General features: G+C 43.6%; 1 protein-coding gene across 1 annotated transcript in view; it reads left to right on the top strand.

Annotated features, from left to right (window-relative positions):
* The first annotated feature begins 1,912 nt into the window (after positions 1–1,912).
* The window catches only part of LOC121586126 (teneurin-2-like), a 90,342-nt gene continuing 74,051 nt past the window's right edge, over positions 1,913–18,203 (top strand). The window contains exon 1 of the mRNA XM_041902625.1: positions 1,913–2,262. The gene's annotated coding sequence lies outside the window, so the exon portion shown is untranslated. The remainder of the gene's footprint in view (positions 2,263–18,203) is intronic.

Here is an 18,203-nt window from a genome sequence, read left to right as displayed (position 1 = left end):
CTTAAGTAGTACTTTAAAGTATTTTTACTTAAGTACTTTACACCACTGACCATTTTCCCTACATAGCCTACAAACCCTTTCATGTTGCTAAAGACACTTGAGCAGATCATGATTTGGCAACATATTCATGTCTCAGCCACCTCCCCTGTAGCTCAATAGAGTAATGTTGTTGTCAAAATGTTCCCTCCCCTTGAGTAATTTTAGTTATCATACAGGTATAAAAAAAAAAGTCTTTTTTTACCTGTCACTTCCCAGTTGTTCTCCCGGGGGTTTGACTAGGCGCATGTAATAATTTGGGAGTGTAGCCTTTACATTGTCACCGCTGCGGGAGTTTGTAGGGTAACAGGGGACTCCCACATAACACAATAATTTGGATAGCCATGCTAGCTTCGCCCTCATGTGGGTGCTAGCAAGCAGGCTAGGTAGTGCTAGGTATCAACAGCCAATCCAGGGATCTGAAGTTTCATCGCACCCTGTCGTTCCCTTTGGAAATCCACTGTCATGGGGCGATGAAACTTCAGAAGCCATTCATTTTCAATGGAGGGAAGGGAAGTGGGCGGGGGACCGTTGGGCAATGCGAGCATGATGGCGAGGGAGCGTGGACAGGGCAATACGAGCATGGCGAGGGAGCGTGAACAGGGCAATGCGAGCTTGATGGCGAGGGAGCATGAACAAGGCAGGAACCAAAGTTGTGGAAAGCTAAACTTTATGCGAATACTCTGTGACATCGTGGCGTTATAGACCAATTAAAGCTCTCTATAGATTACAGCCCCTAATGGATTGGCTGTTGATACCTAGCATGCCCCTAATGAATTGGCTGTTGATACCCAGCATGCTTGCTAGCTTGCTAGCTTGCTAGCACCCACGAGGGCGAAGCTAGCATGGCTATTCAAATTGTTGTGTTATGTGAAAATGCACTGTAATTCCCATAATATTGTAAACTTTATTATCATGTTTTCCTTTCCTTTTGTCAAGTTTGGGCTGACAGAAGCACATTTATTTTTGCTTCAATTCAGTGCAAAGTGTCATTTAGCAAAAGTGTATTTTCTTGTAAAACAAGTTTCCCCCTTTTTCTTTGGTCTTGAACACAGAAATTCAGTTTTCAATCACCTTCCTTGGCTGACCAGGTAGACCTACCCTCTGACAATGATCAAATACAGTACATCTTGTATAAGTCGGCTATATCATGTCAATAAAACATTTACATTTACATTTTAGTCATTTAGCAGACACTCTTATCCAGAGCGACTTACAGTTAGTGAGTGCATACATTTTCATTCTGGCCCCCCGTGGGAAACAAACCCACAACCCTGGCTTTGCAAGCGCCATGCTCTACCAACTGAGCTACAGGGGACTAATCTTGAATCAATGCTGGTATAGGTCTAGTGACCAATTATATAAGCATTTATAACGCCAGGGTGCTTGAGTGGCTTTGTGCTGATAAATTATGGGGAAGACTAGACTATATGTACAATAGCAACGTTGTTTATAAGCACTTACATTTATTTGAAAAAATGCTACAGAAATAAGATTCCCAGCATAAGCTTTTTCCTAAAAAAGTGAAGGCTTGTTCATGCACACAAAAATAGACTGAACTCCAGAAATTTCCTTTTCATTTTGTCATGTCTTTCTTCGTTTTTTTTCCATAGCCTGAATTTGTCTCCTTCTGTTTCATTACAATATTTCAACTCACATATCATCATCATCACATCAACCTTCCCGCCAAAGGCATCAGAAGGCAGATTGCAGCCCATATGATCTGCTAATGACAGTTGACTTGACCGTGAGCGCGCATTGGAATGCTCCGGGCTGAATGGAATGGTAACTCCCCCAGCCTCGCTCCCTCGCGCCTCGCGCGCAGCGTTTCGGATTGGCCACCGCGCTCATTCAGTCAAGAGAATGCTTGCTTGCGGTGCGTGCGTTTGTGTTTGTGTGTATCGCATCTTGTGTAGAGACGTGCGGTAGAAATACAACGCTCCGTTTGTTTGAATCTGTAGCATCTAGTGTTTTCTGATTCGAAAGAGAGGAAAATAACCTGCTGGATTGTATGATCCATTTTGATTATCGATTTTCCCAGAATTCATAAACCTATTTTTCTCTCTCTCCTCTCAGCGTCAGCCTGCCTATATTTGTGAGGGGTGGGGGTTCAAAGTATATTTTCGAGGGAGAACTCAAAAAAAAGTGTAGGTTCTTACGTTAGAGTGGAGGAAAAGTTTCCGTTGGAAAGGATTATGAAGAGCGAGCCGCGCGGCTGAGAGACAGGTAAGGAATTCTATATTCCCTTTGGAGCTATGCTGGTGACTCTGATCGTTTCCACATCACTGATTCCAATGCAGAGTGGTTGTGGTCTATTGTTGTGCTTAAACAACAAACGATATATCGCCTAAATGTGTCTGCATCAGTTTTTATCACACTCGGTGTGAGACAAGGGCTGCATTGTAGCCTGCGATGACATTGAGGTTTCTTGTGTGTGCGTGCGTGTTTGCGAGTGCAGGTAACACTGCGTCGTCAAATGTTTGTTTCCAAAGTCTATCCCCAGAAGAGAGAAAAGAGGAGGGGTGGGTGTCTCTGAGTGACTGTCTGAAACGACACTAGCCTCTCAGCTAAGATGTCCGACTCTGCCAGGATTTGAATGATCTTTGATGCTACTGCTGCTAAATCCGAGTGGTGTGGGGATGTGAAGGGATACGAGAGTGAACCATGCTAGTTTCCCTTTACTGACTCTCGCAAGAAGCGCATGTCGCTACAGAATAGGCTACCAGCACTGAATCCAGCCCTCTGTTATCACTGTAGCACCTATTAGAAATAGACGAGTTACCTTAGGCTTAAGTTCCGTTCCTTGAGATATCGAGTCTGCTAGTCATCTAGCCTTCTTTAGCTGTTGCTGACCCAGTCAGCAGTAGCCTGCAGCATGTCACAAACAGTATAGGGCATAAGCTACCTTTTGCACACTGTGGTGTTGCTGTATCTACACCGCTCATCTACCTCCAGCAGTGCAGTGATCGGACCTGCCGTACGGTTGTTGAGTCATGCATTGCTCAGCTCACTACTAGTTCTGCTCTGTCGCCTATGGATACCGCAGCGCTCTAGCTCTCTCTGACCGCCGTGTGTGTGTATGCGGGGCAGGCAGCTGGCTACTGTCACTTTATCATAATAAAGCTCTCGCCACTTCCATGCTGCGGCAGCTTGACCTGTCTCTGCCGATGTCACTAGGCTAAAGCTAAACCTCCCTAGGGGCTGATCAACTTGGTGCGTTCGCTCCATGCCCGGGCCTGTCTGCAGAGGCGTAGGCAGACATTGCTGTGTGGCTGGTCCTGAGTAAAAAATGACTGGGTCAACATTTTCCAGCAAAAATACCGAGACATCAGTGGTGTAGTCGTGGTGCATGGAGAAGTGGGTATACTCAAATTTTGACAAAAAAAATCCAAGCGGCCTGCCTGGAGAATGGAAAGGCGCCCTGCGTGAAAGATTATATGATGAACAGATGTAGGCTACTCTAAATGACCTAAAATCATGGCAATGCGAAATACATCCATCATGATATCCAGAATTGAATAGGCCTAATAGACCTAGCCTTTATGGCTGACATGTTAGGCTAAGGGTCTAGATACCCGCGGAGGTAAGAAAAGGAACAGATTTCAGTGGTTGTGTGTTACATGAGAACGGGATACTCAAGGAATTCCTACACTTCACAGCAGCTGAAGGTTTGGATGCTAGTCGCTGCTGATTCATCTCTGTATTGTGCGTTTTGCTAGAGGAGAGTTATGGGTTACATAAAAAGGCCTAGGCTACATTCAATTCCGTACACTATGGTGTCCACATATTTCTACCCTAATATTAATATTTATTTAATAACCTTTCTAAGCTGTAGTCTTTGCCACATGATTTATGTAGGCTGAGGCTATTTCGTCAATAGGGGAAATGGTGATGCTACCAGAATTAGGGCCCTGGCCTAAACATCATAGCCTGTCCCTAAAGCTCTTCTATTGAGAAGCAAAATAAAGTGGCTAGGTTAAACTGTAGAACTCATGAGACATGGGAATAAATGCACAATTCGCCCTGTGAATGTGATTATCAGGAGTCAGAGAACAGAGCGGAGGACGAAGCTGTCCGGTGCTGACATCTTAGATCCGAATTTCCGGGCTAAGCCAGCGCCGATCAAGTCACATTACCTGCCCATGGTGATGAATAACATAGGCCTATGCTATGGTTTCACAAAAAAATAAAAAATAATAATAATCATCCCTTGACAAACAAGCCCGTTATTATTGCCAAGTAGGCAGCGCAAGTGCACAACTGCACAACCGCTTATAACAACACCGCTGACAAAACAGGCCAACTGTCCGAGTCTGACAGTAAACAAACGTAATGAAATACACAACATGTCTATCACTTACATATTCAGAGAGAGAGAGAGAGCGAGAGAGAGATTCTACAGCAGCAGACAAGTGCAGTGATAAAATAGGAAAAATTATACTGTTACAAAATACGGATAACGGTTGAAGTGTTCAGTCCAACAGTCCAACCTCATGAAATTATCAACATATTATCAGATCAGATAGACCACTCCCACTCAAAGGAGCGATCTACTGTACAGGCACAACAGGTGGATTCAGGACCATGGTTAGCGTATAGGCCGGACACCAGCTCGGCACTGGATTGAAATATGCACAAACAGATTATTGCACTATTGCACAAAGAAGCAAGGAAGAATAGAAAGCCCTGAAAATGTTTTCATTAAGCCTAAAAGTGCACACTTTCTGCCATATGAAAACAGCCACACACAATACAATACAAGCACTTTAAGCCGATATCTTGAGGGGAGTATGAAATGAATAGCTCACGTTGAATAAGCAACATGAAGTCATTATATATAATACCACGGCGGGTATGAATACAGTAGCTCACTGGAATCAGCTAACTTAAACCTGGCCTACCAAGGCAGGCATGAAAACATGAAATCCTCATACACTGAACACAAATATAAATGCAACATGCAACAATTTCAAAGATTTTATTCAGTTACAGTTCATATAAGGAAATCAGTCAATTGAAATAAATAAATTAGGCCCTAATCTATGGATTTCATATGACTGGGAATACAGATATGCATCTGTTGGTCACTGATACCTTAAACATAAAGTAGGGGCGTGGATCAGAAAACCAGTCATTATCTGGTGTGACCACCATTTGCCGCGTGCAGTGGGACACAACTCCTTCGCATAGAGTTGATCATGCTGTTGATTGTGGCCTGTGGAATGTTGTCCCACTCCTCTTCAATGGCTGTGCGAAGTTGATTGTTATTGGCGGGAGCTGGAACACGCTGTCGTACACGTCGATCCAGAGTATCCCAAACATGTTCAATGGTTGGTGACATGTCTGGTGAGTATGCAGGCCATGGAAGAACTGGGACATTTTCAGCTTCCAGGAATTGTGTACATATCCTTGCGACATGGGGATGTGCATTATCATGCAGAAACATGAGGTGATGGAGGCAGATGAATGGAATGACAATGGGCCTCAGGATCTCGTCACAGTATCTCTGTGTATTCAAATTGCCATTGATCAAATGCAATTGTTTTTACGTTGTCCATAGGTTATGCCTGCCAATACCATAACCTCACTGCCACCACGGGGTACTCTGTTCACAATGTTTGACATCAGCAAACCGCTCACCCACACATACGCCATCTGCCCGGTACAGTTGAAACCGGGATTCATCCGTGAAGAGCACACTTCTCCAGCGTGCCAGTGGCCATCGAAGGTGAGCATTTGCCCACTGAAGTCGGTTACTACGCCGAACTGCAGTCAGGTCAAGACCCCGGTGAGGGCGACGAGCACGCAGATGAGCTTCCCTGATACGGTTTCTGACAGTTTGTGAATAAATTATTTGGTTCTGCAAACCCACAGTTTCATCAGCTGTCCGGGTGGCTGGTCTCAGACGTTCCTGCAATTGAAGAAGTCGGATGTGAAGGTCCTGGGGTGGCGTGGTTACACATGGTCTGCGATTGTGAGGCCGGTTGGACATAATGCCAAATTATCTAAAATGCCAAATTATCTAAAATGCCGTTGGAGGTGGCTTATGGTAGAGAAATGAACATTAAATTATCTGGCAAAAGTTCAGGTTCCTGCAGTCAGCATGCCAATTGATCACTCCCTCTAAACTTGAGACATCTGTGGCATTGTGTGACAAAACTGCATAGCCTTTTATTGTCCCCAGCACAAGGTGCACCTGTGTAATGATCATGCTGTTTAATCAGCTTCTTGATTTGCCACACCTGTCAGGTGGATGGATTATCTTGGCAAAGGAGAAATGCTCACTAACAGGGATGTAAACAAATTTGTGCACAAAATGTAAGAGAAATAAGCTTTTTGAGGGAATGGAAAATGTCTGGGAACTTTTATTTCAGCTCATGAAACATGGGACCAACAATTTACATGTTGAGTTCATATTTTTGTTCAGTAGCCTAATAACACAGTATGAATACAGTAATTCACTTTGATTTAAACACATATAGGCTTGGCCTACCAAGGCAGGCATGAAAACATTAGGCTAAACCATAAATAAACAGTATTCAGTCTTACCTTTTTTGTGTTTCACGTTTTACAGCACAAGACGTAGACGCCTAGGCTTGGTGTTGAAGATGGAGATGATTTAATTATAGTCCAAAGAGTCACTGAGTTCCCTTTCAAAGGACAACAGGGCTAAATGGTTGAGACGTGCAGTCAGCATGCACGATCTGATGGCTGAAGCTGTCCAAAACTTCAATAAGGGATTGGAATTCATGACCGAAGCATGCCTTGCGAAGGTGCTTCAAATCCTTATATCCATCTCTAACAAATGAGCCTTCCATTGTGGCCTCTGGGAAATGTCTACACATTTCGCAGAAAATAATGTCCCTTGTCGAACTATATTCCAGCAAATAAAACTGTCCATACCACTTCCATGATAAATACTGCGATTTTCCATTGATCACTGTAGTGGGGAACACTCGCATTTTAGTGGTACCATATGATTGCGATATAACCAATTAGATCCCTGTAACTTCCTACTGCATTTTTCAACATTTCTGATTAATCGAGAGACAATACAAACAACAAATTAAGTTCATTTATTACATTTAAAAAATATATTTTAAGCCATCCTGATTGGGTGGGCCAGTGTTCAATCTGGCAAGGCCTCTGCCCAGCCCTGCCATGGCTTCGCCTCTGTCTGTCTGTCTGTCTGTCTGTCTGTCTGTCTGTCTGTCTGTCTGTCTGTCTGTCTGTCTGTCTGTCTGTCTGTCAGCCTGTCTGTCTGTAAGTCAGTCTGACTGTCAGCCTGTATGTCTGTCTGGTTTAAACTCCACTCCAACTGATCCCACTTGTTGTTCATTCAGGGCAGAATCCTTAGCTACTAGAAATGTGTGTCCATATAGCCAACTCAAATCTCTGATTCATATCAAATCAGGATATAAGGGGAAGTTTGATATAGAGCTGGTCACATGATAGCACACCGCACGGGGCTTTACACTTTCATTCATCCAGTGCTCTACCTTTTTCCATCTCTCTTTCTCTCTCTCTCTCTGCTTCCTTCTTCTCTGTGATCCCTGTCTGATTTCTCCACCCCTAACTCCCTCCCTCCCTCTCGCCTCTGAGAGTGGCATATGAATAAGTGAGAAGGCACAAATCTCAGATGAGATGAGTGAGATCATTAGGGACACACACACACTCTGCAGTGGTCAGAGAGCAAACGCCCGATTAACCCTAATGTGTCCTCATCCTCTCTTCACCTGCCAGACTGCGTTACTTCTGTGTGTGTGTGTGTGTGTGTGTGTGTGTGTGTCCTGCCTGGCTGTGGTCTTTGGTGTTACTAAGAGCTCACAGTGGACAGCAGGCTGTGTCAGCTACAATCACCACACAAGCCCTCAGGCTGCCCCACTTGGCTTGGCTTGACACGCACACGCACACCCACACACACACACACACACACACACACACACACACACACACACACACACACACACATACAAATCAAATTGTATTTGTCACATGCGACAATACAACAGGTGTAGACCTTACAGTGAAATGCTTACTTACAAGCCCTTAACCAACAACGCAATTTTAAGAAAGAATAATAAAAAATAAAAATAAAACATTCAAAAGAAGAAGAAATAAAAGTAACTAATAATTAAAGAGCAGCAGTAAAATACCAGTAGCGAGGCTATATACAGGGGGTACCGGTACCAAGTCAATGTGCGGGGGCACCAGTTAGTCGAGGTAAGTGAGGTAATAGGTACAGGTAGGTAGAGTTATTAAAGTGACTATGCATAGATAATAAACAGAGAGTAGCAGCAGCGTAAAAGGGGGGGCATGCAATATTCATTTGATTAGATGTTCAGGATTCTTATGGCTTGGGGGTAGAAGCTGTTTAGAAGCCTCTTGGACCTAGACTTAGCGCTCCGCCTGGTATAGAGGTCCTGGATGGCAGGAAGCTTGGCCCCAGTGATTTAAATTTTTACATTTTAGTCATTTAGCAGACGCTCTTATCCAGAGCGACTTACAGTTAGTGAGTGCATACATTTTCATACTGGCCCCCCGTGGGAAACGAACCCACAACCCTGGCATTGCAAGCGCCATGCTCTACCAACTGAGCTACAGGGGGACGTAGTGGGCCGTACGCACTACCCTCTGTAGTGCCTTGAAGTCGGAGGCAGAGCAGTTGCCGTACCAGGCAGTGATGTCACCAGTCAGGATGCTCTCGATGGTGCAGCTGTAGAACCTTTTGAGGATCTGAGGACCCATGCCAAATCTGTCCTGGTGTGCTTGGACCATGTTAGTTTGTTGGTGATGTGGACACCAAGGAACATCAAGCTCTCAACCTGCTCCACTACAGCCCCGTCGATGAGAATGGGGATGTGCTCGGTCCTCTTATTTTTCCTGTAGTCCACAATCATCTCCTTTGTCTTGATCACGTTGAGGGAGAGGTTGTTGTCCTGTCATCACATGACCAGGTCTCTGACCTCCTCCCTATATGCTGTCTCGTCGTTGTCGGTGATCAGGCAGACCACCATAGTCCCTGTGCCCAAGAACACCAAGGTAACCTGCCTAAATGACTACTGACCCGTAGCACTCACGTCTGTACCCATGAAGTGCTTTGAAAGGCTGGTCATGGCTCACATCAACACCATCATCCCAGAAACCCTAGACCCTCTCCAATTTGCATACCGCCCCAACAGATCCACAGATGACGCAATCTCTATTCCACTCAATACTGCCCTTTCCCACCTGGACAAAAGGAACACCTACGTGAGAATGCTGTTCATTGACTACAGCTCACCATTCAACACCATAGTTCCCTCAAAGCTCATCACTAAGCTAAGGACCCTGGGTCTAAACACCTCCCTCTGGAACTGGATCCTGGACTCCCTGACGGGCCGCCCCCAGGTGGTAAGGGTAGGCAACAAAACATCTATCACGCTGATCCTCAACACGGGGGCCCCTCAGGGGTGCATGCTCAGTCTCCTCCTGCACTCCCTGTTTACCCTTGACTGTATGGCCAGGCACGACTCCAACACCATCATTAAGTTTGCCGATGACACAATGGTGGTAGGCCTGATCACCGACAATGATGAGACAGCCTATAGGGAGGAGGTCAGAGACCTGGCAATGTGGTGCCAGGACAACAACATGATCAAGACCATGGAAATGATTGTGGACTACAGGAAAAGGAGGGCGAAGCGCGCCCCCATTCTCATCGACAGGGCTGTAGTGGAGCAGGTTGAGAGCTTCAAGTTACTTGGTGTCCACATCACCAACAAACTATCATGGTCCAAACACAACAAGACAGTCGTGAAGAGGGCACAACAATGCCTATTCCCCCTCAGGAGACTGAAAAGATTAGGCATGGGTCCTCAGATCCTCAAAAAGTTATACAGCTGCACCATCGAGAGTATCCTGACTGGTTGCATCATCGCCTGGTATGGCAACTGCTTGGCCTCCGACCACAAGGTGCTACAGAGGGTAGTGCGTATGGCCCAGTACATCACTGGGGCCAAGCTTCCTGCCATCCAGGACCTCTATACCAGTTGGTGTTAGAGGACGTTCTTAAAAATCTACCAAAGACTCCAGCCACCTAGTCATAGACTGTTCTCTCTGCTACCGCACGGCAAGCGGTACCGGAGCGCCAAGTCTAGGTCCAAAAGGCTTCTTAACAGCTTCTACCCCCAAGCCATAAGACTGCTGAACAGCTAATCAACTGCCTACCCGGACTATTTGCATTCACCCCCTCCCCCTTTTTTTTACGCTGCTGCTACTCGCTGTTTATTATCTATGCATAGTCACTTTACCCCTACCTATGTGTACATATGTGACCGACCGCCTTGATTCAGTCTTATGTAGCAACATTTGAAATGGTGTTTTTTACATTGGATAAAAGCAGATACACAGCGCTACAAAATTGTATATCATACACTGCATTTAAGGGAACAATGGGAAAGTAATTCTGCTTTGAAAGTTGATAAACTTGTAATCTCACTTTTGAGAAAATGGCCTTTGAATGTTTTGGTACTTACTTAAGAGCTCTTCTTTGTCTAAACCCATTCAGCATCCTTCACACCCTCTTAAACTTTAGCCCCACCCATCTCGGTTCGCTCTCGGAGAGTTCAGAGCACACACTTGACGCTCTGGCTGATGAGTAGGGTTGATCCAAGCGTTCTGACCTCACAATGGCAGTCAAGCACCCAAGCTAACTGGCTAACATTGGCTAGCTTGCTAGCTACTTCCAGACACAAAATTGGGATTATGGTTCATTGTTTACCTCTGGATAACATGATAACAGCCTAACCAGCTCTGCTAGGGCATGTAAAATGGTCAATGGGGTGTTCTCTCATTTAGGCTGTTTTCATGTTATCCAGAGCGTTGGTGACTGTAACTGTGCTGCTGGCAGCAATTTAATTAAAACATTTTGCCAATGTTTACTGACACCTGCCATATTCAATGGGTGTTGTGCGTTCGTAAATTCATCAATTATTCTGCTCTCTGGCATACTCAGACTGAATTTACAAACTCACCCGAAATGGTTACTTGCATAGTGGAGTCTTTTGTTAAGACTTGTAGCTAGCTAGCTAGCTAGCTAGGTAAACAATGAACCATAATCACAACTCATGACGTTACTACCCTGCATGAATCTGCAGGTAGCTAACGAACCAGGTTCAATGTTAGCAAGTAAATGGCTCTGAGATACGAATAATAAGATCATACACGTAACGTTAGCTAGCGAGCCATCCAGCTAATGTTAGCTAGCTAGCTAACAGTACACTTTAACTTGAAATGAAACCACTTTCTGTCAAAATTAGAAACGTGTAATATCTGAAAATGTAGCTAGCTAGACTATCTTACCCATATACATCATGCATGGATGGACGTGTCTCCCTGTCACAGATGCCATGATTGTCCTTAGTTTGAAGATGTTATCCGGAGACAGGTGTTTTCTCCATCTCTTTAGCTATCATACTCTAATTCCACTGATTTCAAAACTTGATCCCCCAGAAAGTGTCGAGCAACACTTATGCAGCTCCACTACATGATACATTTAAAAAAAGCAGCGTTAGACAGGATTACCTACACATACTGACCTGCTCAAATAGACAGAAGCGTGCTATATGGCAGACCAATCCGAAGTCCTCTCTCGGCATGTCCAGCCCACTCATTATCTCAGCCAATCATGGCTAGTGGGAAGGTTGCTGCCTTTTTCTGTGGCTTAACCAACTAGGCTCATAATTGAACAATTTTATTCGTATTTACAGATGGCATACAAGTTTGTTATTAAGGCACATGAAAGTTCACATATTCCCCAAAACGCATTTAGATCAACATAAAAGGTTTACGTTCAAATGGCTCTCCTGTGAATTAGTGACCCACGACATATGCCTAGTTTCCTGAAACAAGTCACATATTACCTCAATTACCTCGACTAACCTGTACCCCCGCACATTGACTCAGTACAGGTACCCCCTGTGTATAGCCTCGTTACTGTTATTTTATTGTTGCTCTTTTATTTTTTACTTAGTTTTTCAGTAAATATTTTTCTTAACTTGTTTTTCTTAAAACTGCATTGTTGGTTAAGGGCTTGTAAGTAAGCATTTCACTGTAAGGTCTACACCTGTTATATTCGCTGCATGTGACAAATACAATTTGATTTGATTTGAAAAAATTAATACGTCTCCATTTTGAATAGATAACTCTTCGTTTTGTTGTTTGTTTAGTGTGTTCCAATTTTACCAAAAGTGGTTACATTCTATGGATTCTTCAATTACGTTGTGCTGATTTCTGACGTGCTGTTCCTTCTTTTTCTGTAGTGTATTTCTGTATTGTTTTAGTGATTCACCATAGAGAGTAGGCTCTGGTTTTCTGGGTCTGTATGTTTTGGGTTGGATAGTTTTCTCAATTTCTTTCTTAGGTTTTTGCATTCTTTATCAAACCATTTGTCATTGTTGTTAATTTTCTATGGTTGTCTGTTTGCATTTTTTAGATTTGATAGGGAAGCTGAGAGGTCAAAAATACTGTTTAGGTTTTCTACTGCCAAATTTACTCCTTCACTATTACAGTGAAACATTTTGTACAGGAAGTTGTCTGAAAGGGATTGAATTTGTTGTTGCCTAAATGTTTTTTGGTAAGTTTCCACACTACTTTCCTTTCATCCATAGCATTTCTCAATATTATTCAGTTCCTTTGGCTTTGATGCCTCATGATTGAGTATTCCTCTGTCCAAGTAGACTGTGATTTTGTTGTAATCTGATAGTGGTGTCAGTGGGCTGACTATGAACGCTCTGAGAGAGTCTGGGTTGAGGTCTGTGATAAAGTAATCTACAGTACTACTGCCAAGAGATGAGCTATAGGTGTACCTACCGTAGGAGTCCCCTCGAAGCCTACCATTGACTATGTACAGATCCAGTGTGCGACAGAGCTGCAGGAGTTGTGACCCGTTTTTTGTTGGTTATGTTGTCGTAGTTGTGCCTAGTGGGGCATATGAGGGAGGGAATGCTGTGACCTCCAGGTTGGTGTTTGTCCCCCTGTGTGCTGCGGGTGTCAGGTTCTTGTCCAGTTCTGGCATTTAGGTCGCCACAGACTAGTACATGTCCCTGGGCCTGGAAATGGTTGATTTCTCCCTCCAGGATGGAGAAGCTTTCTTCATTAAAGTATGGGGACTCTAGTGGGGGGATATAGGTAGCATACAAGAGGACATTTTTCTCTGTTGAGATAATTTTTGTTTTGAATTTCTAGCCAAATGTAAAATGTTCTTGTTTTGATTAATTTAACAGAGAGAGTTAGGTCTGCTCTATTCCCTGTTTTACTCCTGGTAGTTTGGTGGATGGGACTACCAGCTCTCTGTAACTTAGAGGGCAACCAGTGGGTCCATCTCCTCTATACCATGTTTCTTGTAGGATTACAATGTCTGTATTTCTGGTGAAGTCCAGGTTCCTGCTCTTTAAGCCAAAGGCAGATTACCTCAGGCCTTGGATATTCCAGGATGAGATAGTGAAGTCTTTGTGTTCGATAAAATGTCCAATGTTGTTAGTCGTGTGGTTTGGCCTCAGACCATTAAGTGTGAGCAGATCCTGCTGAGCATCTGGTATATGCCATTGGCTTGGGATAGTATAAGAGTGGGGGTTGGGTCTGTTTGCCTACTCACAGCCTGGGCGTATGTGTGACTTTCATGTTGAGGCCCCCTTTGTGGGAGTGGGGGGCATGGGGTGGGCAGGAGGGGCATAGGTCTGATCTGAGGGGGCCTAAATGGGGTGTGGGCATGGTTGACTTGGGGGGGTGTTGATTGGTTAGGGTGGGGTGTGGATGTCGCTGGTGGTACTGTGGTCTGGATGTAGGTCCTCTCGGCGGGGGTCCTCTATGTGTAGGTCCTGGGGGGGGTCCCGCAGGTCTAGGAGAGTGTCTCGCTGGTCTGAGTGGGGTGTCTGTTCATCTGTTGCTCCTGTGTGAGGTGTTGGTGCTGCGGTTGAGGGCGATGTCCTTTAGGATCTTGGCGAAGGTGGGCATTGTTGCCTCGTATAGGTGGACCTGTTCATAAAGGCTGTTAAAGTCCAGGGTGGAGTGGTGGGCCAGGTAAACATTTGGTTTTGAGGCACAGTCGTGGGAAATCGTTGCGTTTACCTGCTGTATGGTAGCATGGTGAAAGTATTTTCATGGTAGCAGGGTGGAGATAACCACTTGTGCATTGGGGAAAGTAGAAGAAGCTTTTTCAATCACTCCCTTGAGTGATGTGGCCACCCTTTCCTGCTGTGCTCTCAGGTCTTTTGTGCCTGTGTGTATTATTATGTGGCTAGGTGACCCTAGTTGGTCCTCAGACAGAAGGTCTCGGGCGCGCTGGGTGTTTGGACACCAGAGTTTAGAGACTGTGTGTTTGGGAAAAAGTTTATTTTCTTGTATATATTTCCCGTTTGAGTCCATAAGGAGTGTCGCTCTCTCTCTCTCTCTCTCTCTCTCTCTCTCTCTCTCTCTCTCTCTCTCTCTCTCTCTCTCTCTCCCTCTCTCTCTCTCTCTCCCTCTCTCTCCATCTATATGGGTTATGTATTAACATAGTAACTCTTAACACCTGTGAGGGATTTCTCTCTGTGTGTATGTGTGTGCGTTTGCGTTTGCGTGTGTGTGTATGCTTTTACGTGTGTGTGTGTGTGTGTGTGTGTGTGTGTGTGTGTGTGTGTGTGTGTGTGTGTGTGTGTGTGTGTGTGTGTGTGTGTGTGTGTGTGTGTGTGCGCATGCTCTACCCTGTCTGACAGATGACGGCGGTGATTTTCAGGCTTCAGCAGATTAGGGGATTAACGAACAGAGGCTTCACACTCCAACCCTAAATTACCACACACACACACACACACACACACACAGCCTCTTCTCTCCAGAGCCTGTCCCTCTCAGCCAGGCCAGAGGCCTAGTCACACTGACCCTCTGAAAGGCTACAGCTGCACTAAAGTGTGTGCATGCTTTCCTGTGTGTGTGTTTTAGGGCTGGCACAATTACCGTATAACCGTGTAACCAACGGTTATGGATGAAGACATCCATGAAAACAAAATAACCATCAAAATCGTTTAAAAAAAAACAGCTGACTGAAGACGGGTTCTTTTCTTACTTATTTCGTTTAGGCTACTTTATTTATTTTGTAATTTATATTTAGGATTTGTACAGATCAATAGGCAAAAGGCATAGCATAAGTATACTAGGCCTATTCGTTTTTAACCTAAGCCAATGTTAATTCAAGTGTTATAAAGAATGTTATAAATCATTTGTTTTATCTGATTGTTGTTGACTTATATAAATGCACAATTTGTAAGCTATTAAAAATAAAGTTGTTTGTGAGACAACTCCGACACTGACTCATCATTCATTTTTTTTTGTTCCCGCTTATTGAAAGTGCTGCTGCGGGAGCTTATGCCCGATTTCCAGTTGCGTAATTCAAGGACATTAATAAACCCTTTAATGTCTTTGAATATACTTTTATATATATATATATTTTATATACTTTTCTTGACAATAGCCTATGTGTAGGCCTATAGTATTAGCTGTTTGGTTTGCAAGGAGGGATTTTTGCCTACACTTTGGTCAAGTAAAGCAGAAATGTACCAGGTTTGTTTAAACTTCCTATTCCATTAGTCTATCTTGCAATAGTTTGTTCTCTCTCTCATTATTACTATACTATGTTTCTATTTAGGCTATTAGCAAACACCTTTCTAACATAGAACTCTGTTAGGCCTATAGATTCATTCAATGCTTGATCATGAAAGAGTCACATTAAAATCGAATGGGAATTGGGTAGAAAAAGGGAAATTAAGATTTTAAAACAATAAGTCAGACAATGGAGTGTGCGCTGCAAAAGGCCCATGATCATCTGACAGATAGGAGAGGGGGAAAAAAACACGTTAGGCCCTATCTGACATTTTTCATTGCTTTGGTGCATTGTTGGAGCTCGGAGCTTAAGACTTTCACTGTACCCTGTAATTACACCTGCAACCCGGTACATGTGACTATTCAACTTCTAATCTAATCTACCACATATGCTTTGAAAATGTAGGCTATGGCAAATAGGGAATAGGCCATTAGGCATGACGCCCTGCTGTGTGCTCACTGTGCTGCGCTGTTGTACGCTGCCAGACTTCGGCGATACAGTCAAGTTCAAATATGCTAAACCTTCGTTTGTGACATCACAATGTTGTCACCATCGACAATGGCTGTCAAACATCGTCGATAGACGATGCAATGGTAAAATCGCCCAACCCTAATGGGTACACTCGTAATGGCCGCCAGTCCACCCATTATGCTATCATTGACTTGAATGGGGACACCCGTTCTATTCATTCTATTTCTATGGCAGAACATGCAGTCAGGAGCAGAGGAAATTTGAAAATGTGCCGAAACCAGGACAAAAAATGACATTATTTTGGACATTTTCACAACATTAAATCCAGTCCTTTGGAGGAAGGATTGTTGACATATATTTGACATATGTGTCTAAAAGCATAATCGAAATAATTAATCAAAGTTGATATATGTATGACATTTAAAAACGTCATAATGTTTCATCTGTAGGTGCTACAAAGCAAAAATGTGTATGAGCAATACTTAGATTTCAGTAACATTTTCTTTACATGAATGTATGAATATTGAAAAATATCAACATGAATATTGAAAAAACACAATTTTTGATTTAGTAAATGTTTCAATAAATTGTTGAACATAATATACTCTATGGGCATATCACAGTTCCAGAGGAGGATCTCTGCTACTGCTAGAGTTATAATCCAAGTTGGAAACATTACCAACACAGTGAATGTCAAAATGGATTCAAAATGGTCGCCCTCTGCTGGTAAATTGCAGGATGTGCAATGATACACCAAGTTCTCTATATAAAAACTTTAAAACTAGCAGAGATCCCACTCGGGAACTTTTATATGCCTGTAGAGTATGTTATGTTCAACAATATATTGAAACATTTGCTATTTGTCCTGGTTTTGTATGGAATCACTCATTAGTATTTTCCTATGGTCCTAACAGTCCTATACCACCGGTATAATGAGCTCTGTTAACTCTATGGGAATTACAATGATGGAACCATGATTTCATTCATTGTTTACCCTATGGAGATGACATTGTGATGATATAACCATTACATATCAAAAGTCACTAACTGGCAATTGGAGACGTGTCAGATGTGTCAGTTTTCCAAATGTAAAAGGACGGGAGGAGGGAGAATCTGTGCCGAGCAGTGACGGAAGCTGAAGCCTTCTTTCCTTAACCCATTCTGTCATGCTATCTCACTACTAAAGTACTATACCACCTATTCTCGCTCTCTCTCTCTCTCTCTCTCTCTCTCTCGCTCTCTCATGTTATTACACACAGTAGACCTGGTTACTGTTCTGCCCTCCCTCTCCCCCTGCCCCTCCCCTCTCTCTCTCTCGCTGTCTGTCTCTTTTCCCTTTTAGAGTAAGTCTGTAGTTAAAATGGCATCCCAATAGGCTAGTGAGGAGAGTCATTTAATAAATGGTGATACAAGGGAAGGAGAATTTACTCTGGAAGTAATGAAACTCACTGTTGAATTAATATCAAAGAAGCAATTTCCTGAGCTTCAATATCCAGGGGTGTTCCTGTATTCTAGCCTATACATTGATCGTTTTACAGAGTAGCATTGATCTCAGGGTGAGATAAACATGAGCTATCTATCTGAACTACAGTTGTCTTTCAGCCACCTAGAAACCGCAATTAAACAATGTTCTGCTGTGGATCAATATGGAGAATGTTTCGATGAAGGCTTTAATCGAGCAGATTAAAGAAGACTCTCTTGGCAATTGTCCTTCAGATGTTAATTATCCCTTTATAATATTAAAAGTGAGCGACAACCCTTTTATTGGTTGAGCTTTAGGTTGATGTGCTTGGTTGAGCTTTAGGTTGAGGTTTAGGTTGAGGTGCTTGGTTGAGCTTTAGATTGAGGTTTAGGTTGAGGTGCTTGGTTGATGTGCTTGGTTGAGGTTTAGGTTGAGGTGCTTGGTTGAGCTTTAGGTTGAGGTTTAGGTTGAGGTTTAGGTTGAGGTGCTTGGTTGAGCTTTAGGTTGAGGTTTAGGTTGAGGTGCTTGGTTGAGGTGCTTGGTTGAGGTTTAGGTTGAGGAATAAAACAGTGGGGCTTTCATGCAGGTATGTAGTGATGTAAAAGTAAGCATGTATTC

Source organism: Coregonus clupeaformis, chromosome 2 (genome assembly GCF_020615455.1).
Source record: "Coregonus clupeaformis isolate EN_2021a chromosome 2, ASM2061545v1, whole genome shotgun sequence".
In the NCBI taxonomy this organism is placed as follows: domain Eukaryota; kingdom Metazoa; phylum Chordata; class Actinopteri; order Salmoniformes; family Salmonidae; genus Coregonus; species Coregonus clupeaformis.
The sequence above is the reverse complement of the archived record's forward strand: the minus strand, read 5'-3'. Positions and strand labels throughout refer to the sequence as shown.